This window comes from Squalius cephalus (genome assembly GCF_949319135.1).
Source record: "Squalius cephalus genome assembly, chromosome: 14".
NCBI lineage: Eukaryota > Metazoa > Chordata > Actinopteri > Cypriniformes > Leuciscidae > Squalius > Squalius cephalus.
In genome coordinates, this window is record NC_137135.1 from 20,955,553 (window position 1) to 20,977,205 (window position 21,653).

The 21,653-nt window shown below is 38.2% G+C and overlaps 1 protein-coding gene and 1 long non-coding RNA gene across 2 annotated transcripts in view; both read right to left on the bottom strand.

Annotated features, from left to right (window-relative positions):
• Positions 1 to 9,903, bottom strand: part of xpnpep2 (X-prolyl aminopeptidase (aminopeptidase P) 2, membrane-bound) — a 33,702-nt gene extending 23,799 nt beyond the window's left edge. The window contains exons 1-2 of the mRNA XM_079892815.1: positions 9,764 to 9,903; positions 7,877 to 7,968 (exon numbers count right to left, since the gene is read on the bottom strand). The gene's annotated coding sequence lies outside the window, so the exon portion shown is untranslated. The remainder of the gene's footprint in view (positions 1 to 7,876; positions 7,969 to 9,763) is intronic.
• Positions 9,904 to 9,967: 64 nt separating this feature from the next.
• LOC307171298 lies at positions 9,968 to 20,174 on the bottom strand. The gene is made up of 3 exons (XR_013823528.1): positions 19,983 to 20,174; positions 17,988 to 18,119; positions 9,968 to 10,207 (listed from the first exon to the last, which is right to left on the bottom strand). It is a non-coding gene; the product is annotated as an uncharacterized lncRNA (long non-coding RNA).
• Positions 20,175 to 21,653: the final 1,479 nt, after the last annotated feature.

Below are 21,653 nucleotides of genomic sequence, written 5' to 3' on the forward strand. Positions count from 1 at the left end.
AGAGGTACAACAGCAGTGACTTTGGCATCCAAACACAATTGTTCAATGCTTCACATTCTTGCTTGCACTCATTAGTTCACACTTATGTCTGACAGTTCAATTAAACAGTCGTTTGAAGGCATTGTATTATAAGGTTCAGGTCAGTTGCAAAAATAAAATTCCTTCAGCACTTTCAAGTGGCATTAATTCCTTGACACTGAATTAGTGGAAAATCACAGCCTCTTTTAGTTACACAGAGTCAAAATGAAGGGAAGATGAGATGACTGAAGCAGGATGAGACTCTAAAATATGATAAAGGCAAAATCCAAGGCATTTTCCAAACAATGCGCCGCACACCAGACTCCATCAGACTTCCCGGAGTCGATATTCTGAGCCTTTTAATGACGTCCGGCAGCCAGACCGGAGCGATTAAGTCAGGTGAGTGGCCGTGCGCCACAGGAAGATATCGACTCGGGGGACTGAAGGAAAACATCCAAACAAGCAAACGAGCAGGTTGGTAAACAGGAAAATACAGGGAGGAAGGGAGGTATGGAGTGCATGCTGGTTTCAGGGACAGGGCCGCACTCCAACCGCTACTGTCCTCGCTTCCTATCGGCCGGCTCAAGCTTCCCCTCTCTTTGGCATCCTGTCTCTTGGCTCATTTGTGTATGTTTGTGTCTCTGTTTGTTAAATGATAATGTAATTAATTGCCTCTTAATTTGCCAGTGGACATTTTCCACTTTCCAATCACAGAGGATGTTGCTATACTCTCAGCTGGGGAATTCTGCAATACTTCATGGTGACCATAATCAGACCAACAGCTCAAACACACACACACACAAACTTTTTATACTCTACTGTACAAACTGTATACTCTATTACCTAACCCTACCCCTAACCTTAGCGTTTTTACATTAAAAAAACTTCACTTAGTATGATTTTGCCCCACAAGTGTTCTCTAATGGGGACCAAAAAATGTCCCCACAAGGACAAGGACTTTTAGATATTGCCATCTTTGTGGGAAATATTTTCCCCCATAACGTAGAGTTGACCTGAACCACACACACACGTCTGGACCGTATAGAGGTTCACAGCTGGCCAAAAGGACTCTACAGCTTGATTAAGGCAGGATATTTTAAAATTCCTCCTCCTTTCCCTAAAGCCTAATCTTGGATAAGTGAGTACATATTCAAGGGACTAAGCATGTTAGCATGACTAACAATAAGGTGTCCCTTTGATTCACAACTAACTGGGTTTTATTGACACACAACACACCATGTGAGGAAGTTTTCACAGTGAAATATTTCTCTTAAAAAAATAATTAAAATCAATAGTCTGCATTGAACCCAGCACAGCGACAGCACAGAGTCTGATCCATGTATTCAGAGAACAATAATTAGCTTGAAGAGGGATTTGCTTGCAGCCTAACCCGACCTTTGTAAGCTTCGTGAATAATGGCCTGAGACTTCTACTAACAGACGGCACATGCAGAAAAAAATCCACTGCTGAAAGACAAAATGATCCCCCCCCCCCCTCTCTAAATTCCATTGAGGGACTTTTGAGACTGTCCCAGCGGGCCACAGACTGGACATAATAGAGGTACAAGACCCCAGGACGGCCAGTGAAGATGTGACTGAGACTGGCTGATTACTATTTTCTGTGTGTGTGAACTTCACAGTTGAGTACCAGATGAAAAACATCCATAACAATTTCACAATATTGTATTATTGTGACATTAAGTTATTTTCCCTTCTTCTGAATTAAGTTTTACTCATACTTCTGGGAAAAGTAGAACAATCTCTGTACATAAGACATGACTAATTATTTTAATAAGCTCAGAGACTTAAAGAATACTTTGGTAACACTTCTTTATGTAAACATTTGTTAATGCAATAGCTAACATGAAATAACAAGAATGAATGCAAATACCTTTAGAGAATGTTAATCTTGGGTTACTTGAAAACTTAATGTACATAACTCTTATTATTCCTCTCATTAGTACTCTTACTTTTATTGTAACTATGTTTCTCTAACTCTTACTCTTTTTGATTATTTTCTACGGTGATCAACATACACTACCATTCAAAGTTTTTTTTCTATTTTAATATACTTTAAAATATAATTTATTCCTGTGATGTCACATGATCCTTCAGAAATCATTATAATATGCTTATCAATGTTGAAGACGGTTGTCTGTTTAAGTATTTATTAGAAATATAAATCTTTTAAACAGTTTTGTTAAAATACAATTTTTACATTTTACATTTTAATAAATGCTTTACTTTTTATTGTAAAGTGCTACCAACATTTTTGTACAAAAAACCCTGACTACTAGTGATCCATCAACTGAAGTTGAAATCATGTTGCAGCTTTTATATTGGGTGGTACATCAATATCAAAACACATCCACTGCACTCATTTTGTTGGAAAATTGAGGCCTGCGAGGCAATATCATACTGACAGACAGGGACACATTGCTTTTTGCTCTCCACTGGGACAGAGAGAATGAGAGTAAGAAAGAAACAAACAGACAACACAGAGAGAAATCAACAGATAGATGGACATGAAGGCAGAAGGATCGACCTGACATCCTGTCAAACCCTGAGTGTGCATCCCCGTTGACCCGGAGAAAGAAGAAGCACAGCCACTGGCACGCACGCACACACACACACACTTCAAACACACGGCCAGACTGCTAGTTCTGACCCCTCTAACACTTTCTTTCCACTCATCTGGTGACAAACTCTATTTTTAGGCCATTATATTCCTGGCACTCGTACACTTCACCTATCAGTTTTCACTTGCTCATTTAACATTTAAAGACATTAAAAGTGCACTCCATTCCTATAGCCTTTAATTCAACAATCTGATAAGCAAACGCGCATACGCAATGCCGATTTCAGATTAAAATCCTCAAAAACACATTTGAAGCACGAAGTAAAAGGTCAGTGGCAGATTGGTAAACACATTCCGTGTGCAGCGTGTTTACTTTTAGGTTTTGTGGCCTTGAGGGCTCCTCAGAACTTGCTAGGTTAAAGTAAACTGTGGTGCAAATGGGCCGTTGCGAGATGGCTGTGGTTCTCCAACTGTGTTTCTTGGAGAGGCTGAAGCATGCTGATTAAAGTTGATTGAACCACTACAGCTCACAGACAGATGCTCATGCTGCATCATCCATCACATCATGTTTAAATCAGAACAAGTATGTTTATTAGTTTGCATGAGGCCGAGGTATACGTTCTGACCTGCTCTATCATCCTGAGAACATTGTGGTTACTCAGAGGGGAGCAATTGTCCAGAAGTCTCCTGCCACTGGACAAATGGTCAAAGCAGATGACCGGTCAACATAAGTGTCCCTCTGATGCCTGGCCTCCTCTCTCTGCTAGATGATTCATTATGTCAACCTGCAGTCTCTTAAAGACTAGAAAAACAAGAGAAAAGCAAAGCTAAACAAAGCAGAGCTCTAATAAGTCATGGGGATCGTTGGGTGCCGTGTGAATGAAAAAGGAAAAGAAAAGCTCCGGCATGGGAATATAGACACCCACTGAGGGAGCTGAAGCCATCACAGAGAATTTCCTGATTGTACATCTAACCTTTCAGCACCTCCTCCTGTGGCCTGCACACATAACCAAGGGTTGCCAAGTCTGTGTGAAAAAGACCAATGAGCAAAACGCAGCTCGAACCCTATAAAGCTTTTCCGATCATTTATTATGTAGGCCTACTGCATATTATAGTCAGCAGGGCTTGACATTAACACCTGCCAACCTGCCAAATGAGGGTGGATTTCAGCCGTGGTGTTTAACGTAGTCATACTAGCCACTTTGGCGGGTTGAATTTTATATATAATATATAGTTTTCAATTGTAGTCATTTAAAAGGGAATCTGAAATATGTGCAATGTCGTGTCAAAAATATTGATTTTTCGATACATATTGGTACTGAAATATCTGAAACACTCCCAATACTCATTTTCCGCAGAATAGATGCACGATACAAGCTGCACTTTCTCTCTCTCATCTCTCCGATAGCGAGATGCACAAACGTGCCTCATTTCATTTGATCAGGATGAATATTGTTGCTGTTACAGGGCTTGAATTTCGGCGTGGGATTGTGCGTATTGTGCATCATTTGACTCATTCCCGCAGATTTTGTGCTCACACCCAAAGTGCGCACACATAAAGCCACCTCTCAGTATTAAATTGAGTTATTGTTCGCTGCTTATAGTGCTTAAACAGTCAAAAACACAAAATAATGTCAAAATGCCGGTCTTTGCGAGTATTCATGAAAACACAGTGAGTTATGTTTTAAGTGAACATAAACAGTTGAGAAAAAAATGCATGTGTAACTGTATAATGGATCCGTGTGTCAGGTCTTAAAGTGACAGAAGCCTAAAATACCTGCTGCCAAATTAAAGCTGCCGTCGGCAACATTTTTTTGATCAAATTCAGTGAAATTGACACTATAATCCGACAGAACAACATAAATAAGGTGGTTTTAGAAAAAAACCCGAGCTTCTAACTCCACCTGGAGCGTGTTATTTGTTTTGCAAAAATCCACCGCTGCCGTCTCATCGGGTCCAATCAGCGCAGGGGGGGGTGAGATCTGACTGTCAATCAATCACAGTTCGTGCACACGCCACAGATCCCCTCTCCCTCGCGCAGACGCGCACATTACAATATCACATGCACACGACACGCCTGAAGTTCGCCTGAAGATTGTACGAAGCGTGATGGCGGAGAGAAAATCTACTAACAAGCTTCCAATTCCTCGGTTATTGCTTTCTATGGATAGATTAGACAGGGCAGCCTACCTCCGAGTCCATGGTGTTGATCGATGCTGAAGAGACGGACGCGTTCACAGAAAATCAGGTACACACCTATTTTTTACAGTCTATGGTACACACGCACTGACGATGGGCGGGTGCTCGTTGGTAGTGGGGGAGGGGCATGAGAGTTGTAAATATTCAAAATTTTGGCTGTCCACTCAATCTGCCAGACTTGCCGACTGCAGCTTTAAGAGATAATATTAAAAATATCTATATGGTAGTTTTCCCCCATGGTATCGATGTCAAAATTGTGGGCAGTGAAAATGCTGAGTGGCTAGTAACTTTGGAAAACCACTAGCCAAAGTGGCTGGTGAGCAAAAAAGTTGTATGCAAGTATGCAATATGAGATATATAGAGCAGGTTTTAAACAAATGCATTCTTTAATTTAGCTCTGCATAAATTCTGACAGACAGTTTCTATGTAAATTTAGTGCATTGTATTAATCAAACAGATGGGACTGTGAATCAGAATTTCACTACAGCATGACAAATAAGATCAACTGTGAGTCCATAATGACTATTCAGCAATTAAGGTACAGGATAAAAGCATAAGAATGACATAAGTGAAATGAAGCACTACTGGGCATCATTAGTGGACACAGTCCACAACACAATTAAACTAATAATATCAAATTAATTGCAAGTCTTCTCTAAGCCATCCAAATCATTAAAATAACAGTGGGATCCACAAGTCCACATTAAAAATCTAGACTGCAATTTAAACTTGAAATGAATGTTCATTTTTCAATTTGAACTCATATTGCTATTATATCATAACTAATTATAATTAAAGATTTTATCAATATAGAAGAATTATAACTATTGTTTCAAATCTGAGCTTCCTAATAACAGAAATAAGCCCTGAAACAAAACAAATGAGGGAAAATGACCTTAAACGTTCCCCTTGATCTTTTGGCTAAAGCTTCAAGGTATAATGGCTGGGAGAGATGTCTGGTGCTTAGATTAGCAAAGACGTTCTTTAACTTACACTGACACACTGACAGAAGTGGTTTACAAAGATTGTATATCATGGACAATCATGAGTGCTCAGAATACGCATGTTTTAGGCTAAAAAAAGTCAACCCATAAATTCCCATAAAGTCTTTTTTCTTTTTCTCAGCCGTGCACTGACGCTAACTGCAATGACTCTGCAGTGTTTATGACATTAAAATCCTGCAGCTGGACTTAAGAAGGATAATGGAGCCCTTTATCAAAAAGATGAGTTTGGGACTGTCACAGAATTGATACATGTTTCATATCTTTCTCATGGGAGCCACATTCTGCCTCTTTCTCATAATCACATCAGATTCAAAACACAAATTATGAACAGAGAAAAAAGTACTTAATAAAATGCCGAACGTTAACACAGGAATCATGAGAAGAAAAATGTGGTGTTCTGCTCTGAAAACATAAAAGTGAGGTAACAGTTCATAAAACACTCTAGCCTGAACAGAAAGACTCACAAGAAGAACACAAGGAAAAGAATGTGTGACAAGAGAAGAAAAAATATGTGAGAACAATTTCTGCAGACATAAGTTTGCACAGACCTCCACATTCAAATCTATGAGGTAACACAAATGGAAGTATGGGAAATATGCAGTAAATCCCACCTGGGCTGGGATGCTTTTTAAACTGTATTAAAAGAGGTTTTCATGCTGCCCACTTAATGGCTGCCTTCACTATCTATTTTCAAAAAAATAAAATAAAAAAATAATTAAAAATATAGGCTAAACAACTACAAAAAATATTTAGTTTTATTAAAAATATATATTTTTAAATCTCATCTCATCACAAAACACAACTATTTTATGAGTTGGCAATTCCGTATGTATTTGTTCGGTTTGTTTTGAATAAAAACATAATTTTGGAAAAAAAAAAACTTAGCATGAATGTCCATGCCTAATTCCATCCTTAAACCCTGACACGTATGATCATGTGAAAATGTATAAAAGAGATTGTATGAATGACTAGTAACAAATTTGCCATTTTTTCGCCAAAATAAAATTGTTATATATTGCCATGAGAGTGTTGTTTTTTTCAAAACCATTTCAGTCTATAAGTCTGAATTCTTGATAATATATTTGGATGTATTGTAGTTTAAAAGGCCAGTTGATACCAAAATAAAAAATTCTGTCATCATAACGTCATTCTTAAACTTCCTAGAAGCTTTCAGACTCCATTAAGGACAGATCATCATACTGTACCAGTGGTTTGTACGATTTGCGAACTGTTTCAACAGTCCACTAAAGGGTGGGTTAATCAGTGAATACGTTTCTGGATTTTTTCGAAGTAAACTAATTCTTTAAAAAGGTAACACATGAATGGCGTATAACTGACAGCCATCACAGATAAACCAAAAACCAAGTTTCATTCAACCATGTGCTGATCAGACATCTTTGAGATTGTAAAGCCTTTCTCTCTCCAGCCCAGGACTTCTGTCAAGTGTCCTCTTTGCTCATCGTGTCACCAATTATGCATTCTGCTGCCACTGAAGCACTCCTGGCAGCGTTATGCTACTGTCAAGGACATTCAGTCTGGCCTCTGTCACTTGTCAAGCTGCCAGTGCACCCGGTGACACTACCCTTCACAGCACACTGTCTGCTGACCGCAATGAATTAATACATAAACCAAAACCACCCATGAGTGTTACACTCCGGTTATCATGGAAGAGAAAGACCTCATGATCTCCTGCTTTGAGTGTCCCGTCAAAACAAGGGGAAAACCCTCAACAAAAGGCCCGTATAATTATATTAAGTTTACAGGTGTTTATATGAATGATTAACGGCACGGCCATTCAAACAATGCTGCGACGGAGGATATGGAAGGAATGGTTGCATTGACATTCCTGGCCATTTCCTCGACGCACGCTGTGCTGCCTTAAGGGTCTTCGGCCGCCGGCATACTTTCCAGATCTTGCATCCTCTGTATCCATCCAGAGATTCCACAGGTCTGGATGGACAGCAGGTGTGCGGTCCAGGCGGACTTTCCAAGGATGTCAAGTCAACAGAAGACTCATTACTGCTCTTCCCTTACATCTAAAAACAAAGGGACTGGAATTCAGGAGGATGCATACTTACATGCCTGTGATTTTAAAGATAGGTTCCTCTGTGCTGGATCCTGACTGGTGTGCCAAGATATTGTGTATATTCATTCAGAGGAAGTTTTTCATCTGCTTCAGATAAACAGATAACTGTATTAGTCTAAGAGGCCTCTTATGGTGGTGTCCTTGAGAAACAGACAGAAAAAAAGAATTTATAATTTATAGTTCCATATCATATCTGTCTGAGGTAGACTTTGGGGTCGTTCTGTGTGCTATGTTTTAATTGTTGGTCTATTTTACAGCATCTCACGCCATGAGTGCTGCAGTTTTTAGACCATGTGTCAAGTTAAAAGTAGTTCGAAAATGTATATCAAGACTCTATGCTTCTGTTCTATTCTGATGTGCTCCGTCCAACTGTCTTGAAAATAAAAATAAAACAGCTAATCTGTTCCAGTTCTGTGAAGATGAAGGAACATTTGTGCACGGAAGTACTCCAGTGTGTTTAATCACATTTAAAATATCACCATGGTGATTATGGGAGATGGGCTTAAAAGCAGAAATTACACATAATTGGTTCTTTCTCTGCATGAATGCATATGACACTGGGCCAAACAAATAAGCCCACAGCATGCATAAATGGCTGTGATGACAGCAGAAAAGCCATTTCAGATGTACAATATATTTCTGTAAATGTATTGAATGGGTTGATTCTGAGTGGGAAACAGCAAACTCATTCAAATCAAAGCTTTAAGCCACAGGAGGTAAACACCACATGTATACCGTTCTTTCTACTGTTAACCAAAAAAATAATTATTAATGGAGCACCTATGTGTTTTTTGGCCATGAGTTTGAAAAGGTATTGCTGGTAGACAGAGTAAACTCCAGGAAAACAGCATGGTTTGAAAATTGGACTTTGGACCACAAGGTGCTGATTAACAATAACAAACACTACAGTGGACAGCCAACTTTTCACTCAGTCCAAAAGGAACTGAAATTTTGGAGTTTGATGCATTGTAAAGAGATAGGCTAAATTATTTTATTAACTGCTCGGTTTATGCTGATATGTCATAAATACACAATAGATAGTGAGATATGGATTCAAAAATCATGTCTGTAAACTAAACACATTGTCTATATATTTTATAATAGGCTTCAAATATTAATATAGTTATAAATAAACATAAATATTTAAATTATATACACTACTGTTCAAATGTTTGGGGTCAGTAAGATTTTTTTAAATGAAAAGTTCTCTTCAACTTTCTATTCATCAAAGAATCCTGATTTTTTTTTAAATTACGGTTGCCATAATAAAATTGTGGAAACCTTGATCACCAAATCAGTATATTAGAATGATTTCTGAAGGATCATGTGACACTGAAGACTGGAGAAATGGCAGCTGAAAATTCAGCTTTACATCACAGGAATAAATTCCCTTTTAAAATGTACTAAAAATAGAAAACAGCTATTTTAAATTGTAATAATATTATACAATATTACTATTTTTATTTGATAAAATAAATGCAGCCTTGGTGAGCATAGCATAGGACACAAAAACATTAAAAATATTACCAGCCCCAAACCTTGAAAGGTTGTGTAATTATTTACATTATTATATATTTTATATATAATAATTAATTAAATCATATTAAATTGAAACATTTTAGCATAATAAAAAAAAAAACTATATATATATATATATATATATATATATATATATATATATTATTATTATTTTTTAATAATGCTAAAATGTATATTCCCTCCCCTCCCCCAAAATAATCCCTGTCCTTTGAGATTAATTAGCCATATTTGTGTCTCTGCTGCTTCGTTACCATCATGTTATAGGAAAAGATCTATTGAAGTATTAAAGCATCTCAGCTTCCTGTTTGTTGTCCAAAATGTCAACCTTGAATGTGGTCACCTTAGTCACTGGTGAAGCCTCTGCCAAGTTGTCACAGTGTTTCATCAGACTGTGTTGATTGATGAGCCCATTACTGTAGAGCACCACGCAGCATGTCCATCTGCAGCCGGACCAGTGCTCGTTCTGTCATAGGATGTCACCTAATTGTTTGCATTAGCGGAAACAAATACATTTGCAAAACAAACAAACAGAAATACCTCCCACCTCACGACTTCCTGACGATAAGAAAAGAAGCTGGCCTGCTCGTCAAGTGCAGATGGCGGTGGTCAGCCCGGTTCCTGTGGGACCGGCATCTTCCTGAGGTTTTGACATGGGGATCTACTTTGCGGGCCGGGGACTGGTGCATACATTCAAAGCATGGTGCGAAGAGGAGCAGCTGTTCTTTTTTTACATGCTCCGTCAATGCAGAGCGCTGTAGTTGAGGGATGTGGTCTCAGACAAGAGCTGCAACAACAAATATAGTGCAGAAATGAAGGTTTACCATCATCATGCTGCATGTTATATGAGCCACATTAGTGGGGCCTTTATAAGCACATACACATGCACTCACACACACAACAAACTGCTTTACAGCCAATAGAGTTTCCGTGGCTTCAGGGAGGAAAACTACAAGTTGGTATGGTGGTACTTATGTTTAAAATAAGTATATACATTGGGTCAGCTTGTAGTAAAGCTGAAATTGGATGTATTGTTTTATGAGGGAAGGCATACCGCATTGGTTACACACTCATGCTAATCAATGACAGGTGTGTCCAGCCCTGAGAGGTGTTAACACAGGGGCCCATGCAGTGTAGCCTTAGGGGAGGTCTATGAGTTCCGGTCAAACTCACTCTCTGTCTCACACACACACGCATACAGGGTTTCAATGTTTTATGGGGACATTCAGACACAATATTTTTTTACTGTACAAACTGTATATTCTATCACCCTACACTAACCCTAACCTAGAAAACGTTCTGCTATTTTAGATTTTTCAAATAATTCTGTATGATTTACAAGATTGTTTCCTCATGGGGACCAAAGAAATGTCCCCACAAGGTAAAACGTTACTGGTATTACTATACTTGTAGGGATATTGGGTCCCCATAACAGAGGGAATACACACACTTACTTTTTTTAACGTTGCGATTCAGGGCTTCCATAGTAACTAGTTCTAATGCAGTGGCAAAAGTTCGAGCAAAGCACGCAAACTGCTGCACAGCACGGCACACTGTTTGACCAAAAAAATGTCACAGCTGTCTTATAAAGACCTCAGGGAACTGTGCCAACATGACTGTACATGCAAGTCAATGAGATGAATCAATGTAACTCCACAACAACTACACAAATGTATCCACTAATCATTCAGAAACGTCCAGGTGCAGTCTAAAAGTTGCAACCTCTTCCTGAGTCTTTCCATAAGGCTGCACTCTGCTACTGTTATTTCTGAAATTTGACTGAAATTCGTTTTGTTATTGCCGGAGTATCTGAAGCTCGAAGGATCGTGCGTCTTCTGAATGGAGGCGGGAAGCAGCAGCTCATTTGCATTTAAAGGGACACACACAAAAACGGTGCGTTTTTGCTCACATCCAAAAAGGGGCAACTTTGACAAGCTATAATAAATGATCTGGTGAGTATTTTGAGCTGAAATTTCAGACACATTCTGGGGACCTTTAAATAAAAAGAAAAAAACATTCTGCATTTGGTTCATGTTTAAGTTAATGAATGTTAAACAACAGAATGGTGTCAACTGAATCAGCAGTCGATTGTTTTATTTGATCGGCCAATATAACATTTCTCTCTAAATGCTTAAGCACACACAAAAAATTAAATAAAAACTCCAACATGCACTTTCTATGTTTTTAATAGTTCCTGTTTTATGTACTCATTTGCTATTTTGGAATACAATGTTTTCTTTTTGTTACTTAAAATGAAATTGGGTGGAGTTTAAAAAAAGGCTTGATGGGTATAGGGGTTGATATAAAAAAAATTCTGAAAAAGGTCTTTTTTATCAAAATAAATACATATTTTCTAATAGTGTGACAGGGTACTGTAGGTTGTCGCAAAATCAGTTTTTGTACTTGACACTAAATGCACAGTTTAGGAGTCGTACATTCTAAAATAACTTAATGTTTAGCAGACAAATGTGGCAAAATTATAAATAGTTTGAGATAAATAGTGCAAAAAAAAAAAAAAAAAAAATCCGGACAAATGTTCTGCAGTCGTGAGTTAGAGTGAAAAGATGTTCAGACAGGAGGCCATCCGAAAGGGCGCCCAAAACAGAACAGAATACATTCTCCTTTACAGATCATTTGTAGTGTGTGGTGTGTTTAGAACGACAAACTTCACTTGTCTGGTAGGGCCATTGGTTCCAGAGAAACTCAACTCTTGACATGCAGTAAATCACTGAGGTCTGGTCCGCAGGGATTTATCAGACAGGACAGCGCTCACTCGGTGCGTGTGCGTCAGACGGCCTCACGGGACTGCTTGTGAGAATGTTAAGGGCTGGTCGCCGCCGGGTTGATACAGAACGCAGCACGCCATCAAAGGTCCACTGAAATGGAGCCATAAAAAATTTACCAACCTGCAATAAATTTTTCACTCCGAGAAAACTTGAAGTGGTCCAGTGAGTAACAGGCCAGGAAAAGAGGTTGAGACAGGGGCACTCGACATCCCAATGACTCACGAAGCACCAGACAAGTAGAGCAAAACCGCACATGAACCAAACACTTAACCGGTGCCTTCAGGAGCATTTAGAAACTGTGCATGGAATTCTCAAACTTATGTTGGGTTAAATGTTCCCAGTATCGCTAGTCATTTTTCATTTCTTAACAACAAAGGAACAAAACATGGTAAAGAGGTGAAATGCAATGTTAGACTATGATTAAACCTGCAGGAATAAAGCATTCCCCAAAGTTTTAGTCATGGGAATCTTAAATTATGTGGATTCTGGTCATATTTGTGTGGTTTTGACTCATGCCTTTAGGATCAGTCCCTTACTTAAAGGGCTGAAATTTATATGGGACTTTTCTTTGGAACAGACAGTCAATTAAATTGCACTGTACACATACAGCGCCAATGTGCTGCAACATTTCCAAACACAAGATTTGGCACTAACATCATAAGAGGAGTATTCATGACAGACAAAAAGCAAGACCTTGCTGAACCTTTCTCAGTGTCTGGGCACCTGTTTTCTGTAAATAGCTCTGAACATCTGCACTTCACCCAACGCCAGTATAATCCATCTACTACTTCCCCTCTTCCTGGTTAAATCTCTGTCTCCAGGGAACTTTGAGTCCCATCACAATCCCATGGATCCTCTTCCATGGATTACTCCCATCCTGCGCAGTGGCTTTTGGGTGCCAGCGAGCCGTGGCTATGGACACAGATGGGAGCATAGCCCTGTGATAGCTTCCATATGTCACAGTGCGCTTCTGAGGGCGCCTTTTTATTTTTTTACTTTTCACATTTCTGTTTCTCTCTTTTTTCTCTCTGGTTTTCTCATCAAATGTTTTGTTCAAAGTGTAATAGGTGAACATACCCACAGGCAAATGTATTTGGAGCACAGAAATGGCCATTTAAAGGAACAGTTCACCCATAAACTATTAAAGTTATATGGGTTTGAAATTACATTGAGTAAATTATTCCTTTAATCATCCCAGTGGAGAGAAGCACCTTAGATTTGTTAGTTGAGTTATTATGCCCTTTATGAACCTATTACAATAAATTTTCTGGCCTTGCCATGGATGCTGAAAGCAAAGATATGATGATCTGGTTCTCCAGAAGGGCCATGCTGTGCCTCGAAGGTCTTGCAAACATGAATAATCTGTTTAGCATAACTTATCTGTCATAGACGTTAGGCTGTTTAAGTCCCCCCTGGGGGGCAGTGACGCAGATCTGTATAGCTCTATGGTAAATAAGAACTGAGAGGAAACAAAAAATATCCTTTTGACACCTTGAGCCTGGGAGGTTCGCTCATCTGTGCTGACACATATGGTCAGTAATATCCCCCCTCTGATTATGATCCTTGAAGTCAACCTCATTAACCAGACATCCGCATTGAACCCTGACCGAAAAGGGGCAGAAAGTTTGCCTGTCAATCAACACCAACTTGCTTAAAAAATGTATGCAGAGAAAATGATCCAGGAGCCTGACTTGAGACCAGCTGCACTTTATCACCTAAAAAGTCTGAGACAGACATTTGCAAAAAGTTGCATGTATATTAATCATTTCCAAAAGTAAGGCTGTCAATTTAACATGTTAAACATTAATAAATACTCACTTACTCATACATTTATTTTTATATTTTAATATTTACAAAATGTAACGAGTAAAAATAAAATAAAACACTAATTAAAATAAATATTGACCATCAATTACTTAGGCCTCCTTTAGAAAATAACCAAAAAATATATAAATTATAATTTCTAAAATGTACATTTATTTAGCAATTTATTGATTATAAATCAATCATGCTTCCTTTAATAAATCTTAACAAAAAAAATCAATTATGATTTATAATAATATAAAAGGTATTAATCAATGTATTTTTTAATTAATAGTGATTTTTAAAAAGGTATTTTCAATGATTTTTGACATCACTGAACTCATTGAAAACACAAAATAATTATTATACTGTGATTATAATTTTTCCATTATCAATTAATCATGCCCCCTCAACATACATTTTGAGAAATTTCTACCATTGGAGCAGAGCCAATGGCCAAATTTTTTATACTTTAACAATGTTTTAAAAAAAGTGCTTATGGCACAAAACACTGAAAAACAACAAGACATAATTAATTTAAATGAATAGGTATTTTATGTAATTATTTCAATTACCGGTAAACTTTTTAATCAATTTATAGCCCTATTCAAAAGATATTGCAATGCAGCTCTGTCCAACAGCACCTGATCCAAATCAAAGAATCCTCAGAGCGATGCTGACTTAAGAGTAATTGCATGACTGCTATTGTTTAGACTGTAAAGTGTTGTCAACTAAACCGAAGCATGATTTAAATGTCTGAAATATGTTTTTTCCCAAAAAATATATTCTATAATAACATTAAAAAGTGTACATACAGCATCCAAACCCATGAGGCAGGTCTAATACGCTAACACATGCTCAGTCATGAAGACATTGCCACCCAGTTCATGGAGGGTTTTTGACAGTCAGCTTCCCACGCAAGATCATCTGTAGGGAACATGGAATGCTTTCAGGAACACACTAGCAGCCTCCTGGAGGAAAACAGCAACATACAAAATGATGGTGCATGGCTGAGGGGAGACCTCAGGCTAAAGACCCTGTGCCTGACAAAGTGATTTATGGCGCTCCCCCCCCCCCATCTCTACAAGGTGACAGATCCAAGAGAAACTTTGGTGAGCTTGTATTGAGGCAGCGTTAAGGGACCCCATTGACTCTCATAATATTCTTCTGATGTTTGCAAGTTATGTGCTAATATTATATACACTGCTGAGCAACTGACAGCGGCAGAGTTCTACATAGCCAATCTATCCCGTGTCCAATCATCAGAGAGAAAGGCAGGGTGCTGACAGGAAATTAAGAGCAGATCTAGGAAATTCTACTACATAGCAAAGAACTTTGCCCATCACACATCTTCACTACATTACCAAGACTGTATTCCGTAACATACGAGATCCAAACTGCTAAATCTTCAAGCTATGTTTTGGACATTTTTAAATAAGTTTCTGAAGAAACCAGTCCATGATATAGTCCATGATAAAGATTAAAAGGATATATTTCACCCCAAAATGGAAAATTTGTTATAATTTACTCACCCTCATGTTGTTCCAAACCTATATGACCTATATGAATTACATATTTTATAATTATAATTTTTATTAAGTACTGTTAATAATTTTTAATAATTATATATTAAGTACTGAGTAATATTAAGTAACTACATGTACTTACTATAGGGTTAGGGTAGGATTAGAATTTGGTTGAGGGTTAATTGCATGTAATTATGCATCATTTACTGTTATTACTATGGTAAGTACATGTAACATATGCGACAAAGACACTGTAAAAAAAACATTTTTTCTGTGGAACATAAAAGATAATATTTTGGGTCCCACCTTATATTAGGTGACTTTAACTACTATGTACTAACATTTAAATTAATACTTTGATACAATGCAATTATTGTGTACATGTTTTTACAATGTACTTATAACTTTTAAAAAATACCTGCATGTATTTACAGTTGTAATTAATCTCTGTCATTACATTTATAATTACACTGTTGACCCTTCCCTTAGCCCTCATTCCACCCTTAAACCTTCCCATACCACCAAAACGTGTCTTACCGTACCCATATCCCATCTCAATAGCAGCGTTTTGTGTTTTCCAATACAACATCAACACAATAACTACATTGTATTTACTGTTTTATGTAAGTACATAGTAGTTAAAGGACACCTAATATAAAAATTAAGAAATGTGTCAGTGCTTCTGTCCATATAATGAAAGTCAATGGTAACCAAAACTGTTTGGTTCCCAACATTCATCAAAATATCTTCTTTTGTGTTTCGCAGAAGAAAGTCATACAGGTTTGGAATGATATGATGAGTAATTGTGATTAAAAGTGATTATAGAACATACATTTTTGGGTAAACCATCACTTTAAGTCCGTTTTTAAGTCAAAATTAGTTCTATTACAATTAGGGATGGGACAGAATGGATGACTAACCAACCGATTAGTGATGATAAGTTGATAAGAGGTTTAATGTATATCTTTCACAGTTTGTATGTAGGTGCTTTATAGGGTACAAATTGGGGCCCTTTCCACACTTATTGTCCATAAAACAATGCAAAAATGCTCACATAATCATGGCAGGCTACGTCCTGGCGATATTTTGCAACAAAGTTTTTATGTCAAAACCACAGAAGCATATTAAGGACAGTTCCTTTTTTTCTGATGTCAAACACAACGAAACCAAAGATTTGTACCAACCACAACAAAACAAACCAGCGTTCCACCATTGCTGTGAAATTCCCACGCATGGCGAACATTGTATCCCTATTCCAAAATCTCAAGGCTGTTCTGAACCAACTTGAGCTAAATAATGACATGGTTGTCTTCTGTAGAGCTGCTTTACAGCTAAAATTTAATTTGTTCCATAATTGCTGAATTTTGCAACATACCCACTGTTATTTTCTTGTTTATTATGGTGAAGCTGCATTGAAAAAATCTGTAATGTATGAAGTGCTATATAAACAAATGTGACTTGACTTTGTGAATGCATCAAATATGAATATATGTAGATTTGCACATCCCTGCTTCAAATTCAAGATCTAACTAGGGGGCAGTGGTGAGAATCTACAGACATATAGAGAATGATGGTGCATGCAACTACATTCCCAGGTGGACGCCCTGTCGTACTCCTGGACTTCTGCCTGAGCGACAGATGGCAGGCAAATGCAGAGGAACCCGCCCAGAGCATTAACTTTGCTGGCTAGCGTTAGCCTGCGACAGTGCCCGCTATCTGTCTGTCTGTATCTCCAGCGAAATACCCCCATTATCCTCAGAGCCATCATGAGATTAAGAAGGGTATGTCAGAGAAACCGACGGGACAGCTGAGTCTCATTATCCAACATATGCTGTGATGTTTTAACAAGGCTTTGGTTTGTATCTGGTTAGCTACACAAAACGTGTTAAGTGAATGAAGGTTGAACTGGGCCTCACCTTTTAGGCCAGGACGAGGCAGTTTCAGATGAATGGCACGCAGCATGTTCACACCAATCAGATTTAGGCAATTAGCCATCTAAGAGGGATCAATGGTCAGAACTCATTTGCTCTTCTCAGCTAGATTAAACGGGGCACATACCCAAACAGATTTAAGCAGTAATCCTCTCTCGAACTAATACAATGACCATCATACAACATCTGAGAAGATCTGTTCTTCACTGTATCAAGTTCAGTACTAGATTTGGCCTAAAATAGCATACAAACATTTTATCCTAAAAGGAAGAAAATCCTCCAACAAATTCTTTATTAGTTGTTCTGAGATATTTTGCCATTGGTTAATCTTTTAAGAGTCAGTGTTCTTCCATTCAAAGAGGCTTGTCTGAGAGGATGAAGGCATTTTAATATAAGCTTGTGAGCATGTTTCATACCCCCTGCTAACATGTCTAATCTGGTCGGGAGGAAATGATTTGATCTTTTGCAGGCATGGGGCATCTCAGAATCTAACAGACTGAATCACAAAGACCAACGCTCACCAGCCAGTTTGGTTTTTCATGTAGACATATGAGGAGCTCCCCGTTGAGCTTTGGAGCTTGTGGAGCAGCGTTTTGGGCTTCTCACTCTCTGATCTTCTGAAACAGCCATCACATCTGTCTCCTCTGTGATGTCTGCCAGGGTAAAAGGACAAAATATCACATATCTTCAGGCTGTTTTGGAGGAAGGAGGATAAAAGAGAAGGTCAGCGAAAGAATTATATGAATCAAAGTTTAGAAGGAAACATTTAATTTAGCTTGTGTATTTTTTTATTTTTGAGTGAAAAAAAATCTTTAACTCTTGTTTTAACCAACTGAAAAAAATAAAATAATAAAGTAGTATGTATGTATCCTCTGTCATGGTTTGGGGTTGAGGAGATGAGATGAGGACTCAAACACAGAAGAAATAAAGCAAAAAATAAAACAATACAAACAAAACTACCCCGAGGGGGAAAACGTGACATACAACGTACATATGACAACGAACCAGCACAGGACTGCAAACACAGGGAGAATAAATAGAGAGAGCAAACAAAGCAGGTAACGTGGGAGGACAGGTGGGGCAAATAAATCAATCCCGTAACAAGATGGGAGGGGCTAGACAATCGACAGGAGAGCACATGGCAGAAGGAAACACATGACAAGCCATGTGCTCACACCAAACATGAAAAAAAATAAAAATAAGCACATGGCCAGTAAAACAAATCACAAGCCATGTGCTCACACAAAAAGAGACACGAACACGCAGCCAATGAGAACACTCATAAGCCACGTGTTCACACAAAACATGATATGAAAGCACGCAGCCGATGAAAACATGTACTGCGTGCTACACAAAACACAACAACAGATGCAGACAGGAGAGCGCACGGTCCGAGCGAACTCGAAACCGCACGCTCACACAGCAAGACAGAGCACACGAGAACGAGCGAAAGCTCATCTGTGCGCTCACAACAGAGAACAAACACACGGAGCATGAATGTCCGAATCACGACACAGAACCGAAACCAAACTAGACAGATGTGCCGGGACCCAAACAACACACCCCGCACATATAACAAGGCATACAGACAAGAGGACGCTCGAAGCCGCGCGCCCACACAAAGACATGACAAAACAGGAGTGTCAGAGTTCCGTCTCAGAACCAAGAAATACACTAGACAGAAGTGACAGAACCCTGACATCATCTGGTATAAACCACATTCTAGATTTAAAATAATAATAATAATATATCATTTTATTTTTTGTTGTTTTAAATAGAATTTGATGAAATATGTAAAATGTAGAGTTTAATTTGGATAAGTATGTATGTATGTGTGTGTGTGTGTGTGTGTAAAAGCCATAACGACCGTAAATAAGTGACACATTTCTACATAACATGAAATATTTAATTATATTCCCCCAGTTTCACAGACAGGGCTTAAGCTAGTCCCAGACTAAAATGCATATTTGAGCTGTTATAACTAAAAGCAAATTGCACTGACATATCTTAAAATATGTCAGTGCCATTGTTTTGTCTCAATATGCACAGTAATGTTTTTTTTTTTCTAAGGCACGTTTATAAAAGCGACTTAAATGTCCTAATTAAACTAAGGCCTAATCCTGGCTTAATTTAAGACCTGTTTGTGAAACCAGGCCTATATATTGCATTACTCTACATCTGAGTGACGTTAAAGAAATACCTCACTGCACTGCAATGTAACTCAGTGGGGAAAAACATTTCAAAGGTGACATGAGCTTGACCTCAGTTGACTTTGATTTGCAAATCTGTCTTATGCATTATGCTTATGATCTTTGACATGTTCCATAGGTTTAATCAGCGTTTTGGCATTGGGCTGTAATATTGAACACCTCTCTGCACCTGGTCACAAACGCCTGTGATTGAATGCCATGTGTTTTAAACATTCTTTAGATTCTGTTTGAAGTGATCACCCACATCACTGAGGCCTGGCCTCTTGCAGTTGGGGTGCTGATGGCTTTTGGCTCAAGTTCTAGTACCTGTGTGTGTTTACTCTCTCTACTGGCCAAAGACACCAGGAAGCACATTCACAGCTTGGCGGACATCCAGCTCCCCATATCCAGTGAGAGTGAGAGACTGCTACATCTGTGCAGCGCGTAACGTAACTGACGTGATACACCCAGTAATGATGTTCAGTATGGGCCACTATGATCAGAAGTAAAGAACGTCTACTGGAGGGAGGAAATGGTGAAACAGCGTTGAAAATGAATAGTCGACAATTTTGTTCTGATTCAGATAAGAGATTATATTAAAAGGAAGAAATTGTTCTCTTTGTAGTTTGTTCCAATTAGATTAATCACATATGAACAATTAATCAATGACAGTCAGTAAATCAAAAACATTGTCATCAACTCTTCTGTTGTTTCTTCTAGGCTGAAAGATTCAACAGCTTAACTTTTCATTCAATGTGTAAATAAAATAAACTCTCAAAACCCCAATATTGTGTCTGTCTCTTTCACCTTGACCTAAGTAAATTACAATAATAAAACAAAATATTACATTCAATAACCCAAATGTACAAAAATTATATATTCATAACTATATATTCAATTTGATCCAACACAGAATAAGATTCAGAATTTCAAAAAGCGCATTTTAAAGTGGAAACAGGTCCGTAGGCAGCCAGCTCACCATTTGTGCACATATAATCGTGTCGTTTAATCAGATGATTCCTCTCCACAAGATTTTATTTGGCACAAAGCAGGAAACCCTCGCAGGAGATCACGTTCACATAGACATAAACACTGAAAAAAAAAAAAAAAAAAAAACCCAGCCTTGCAAAATACAAGGCAAACACAATAATGAATCTCTGATTCAAACATTCCCGTAAAAAATCATATACATGTCTAAAATAACACATCAATCTAGCTTCTTGACAGTTATTAAACTCATCGACGCTTATAAATCAATCGCTCACATTTTATGACACAATTAGCATGTTTACATGTGGTAAGTTTAGCCCACGTGCTATACAGTTCAGCTCACGCATTGTACGCGGCCTACTCAAACTCAGCTCTTACTGAATCATTTCAGAAAATTTGCCATATCTTTTATATGAATCAGATTAATATATGAATTTTCACTCACCAAAGCGAGATAGAATCACTATCTCACACAAGGAAGCGCTTCACTCTGAGATCCGCTCCATCTATTCTCGAGTGCTTTGAAGAGGGTGGAAGTCCTGATCACCTTGTGCTGGAAGAATCTCACATTCTCCTAGTGCAGGTAAGTTAAGTGACTGCTGGCCATCAATGGGCTAACATGCCACTGCTAGTCACTACAGCATTTTACCCCAAATCCTCCCATCCAGGCGGAGGAGTGCTGTGGGTTCACAGAGGCAGCCATGTGTAGCCGCCGCCTTCAAGTTTCCACAACTGACAGTGAAAGATGCACTAAAAACAAATCTGCTAGGATTAAGTCAATAGTTCTTGTGTGTTGTAAGAGGACATTGAAAAAGAAACACCACATATTCTGGCCTATACAGTCATCTAAAGGTAAATAGTGCTCTCATGTCTCAGCATGGGCACTGGGGAAAATTCAAATCTGTGGAGGTGTTAAAAGATGTTAAAAATAGAAAAACTGTATCCTGAATAGCAAAAACTATGACACGTTCACTATAAATAGATAGATGTGCTGTTTTAGTTGTGACT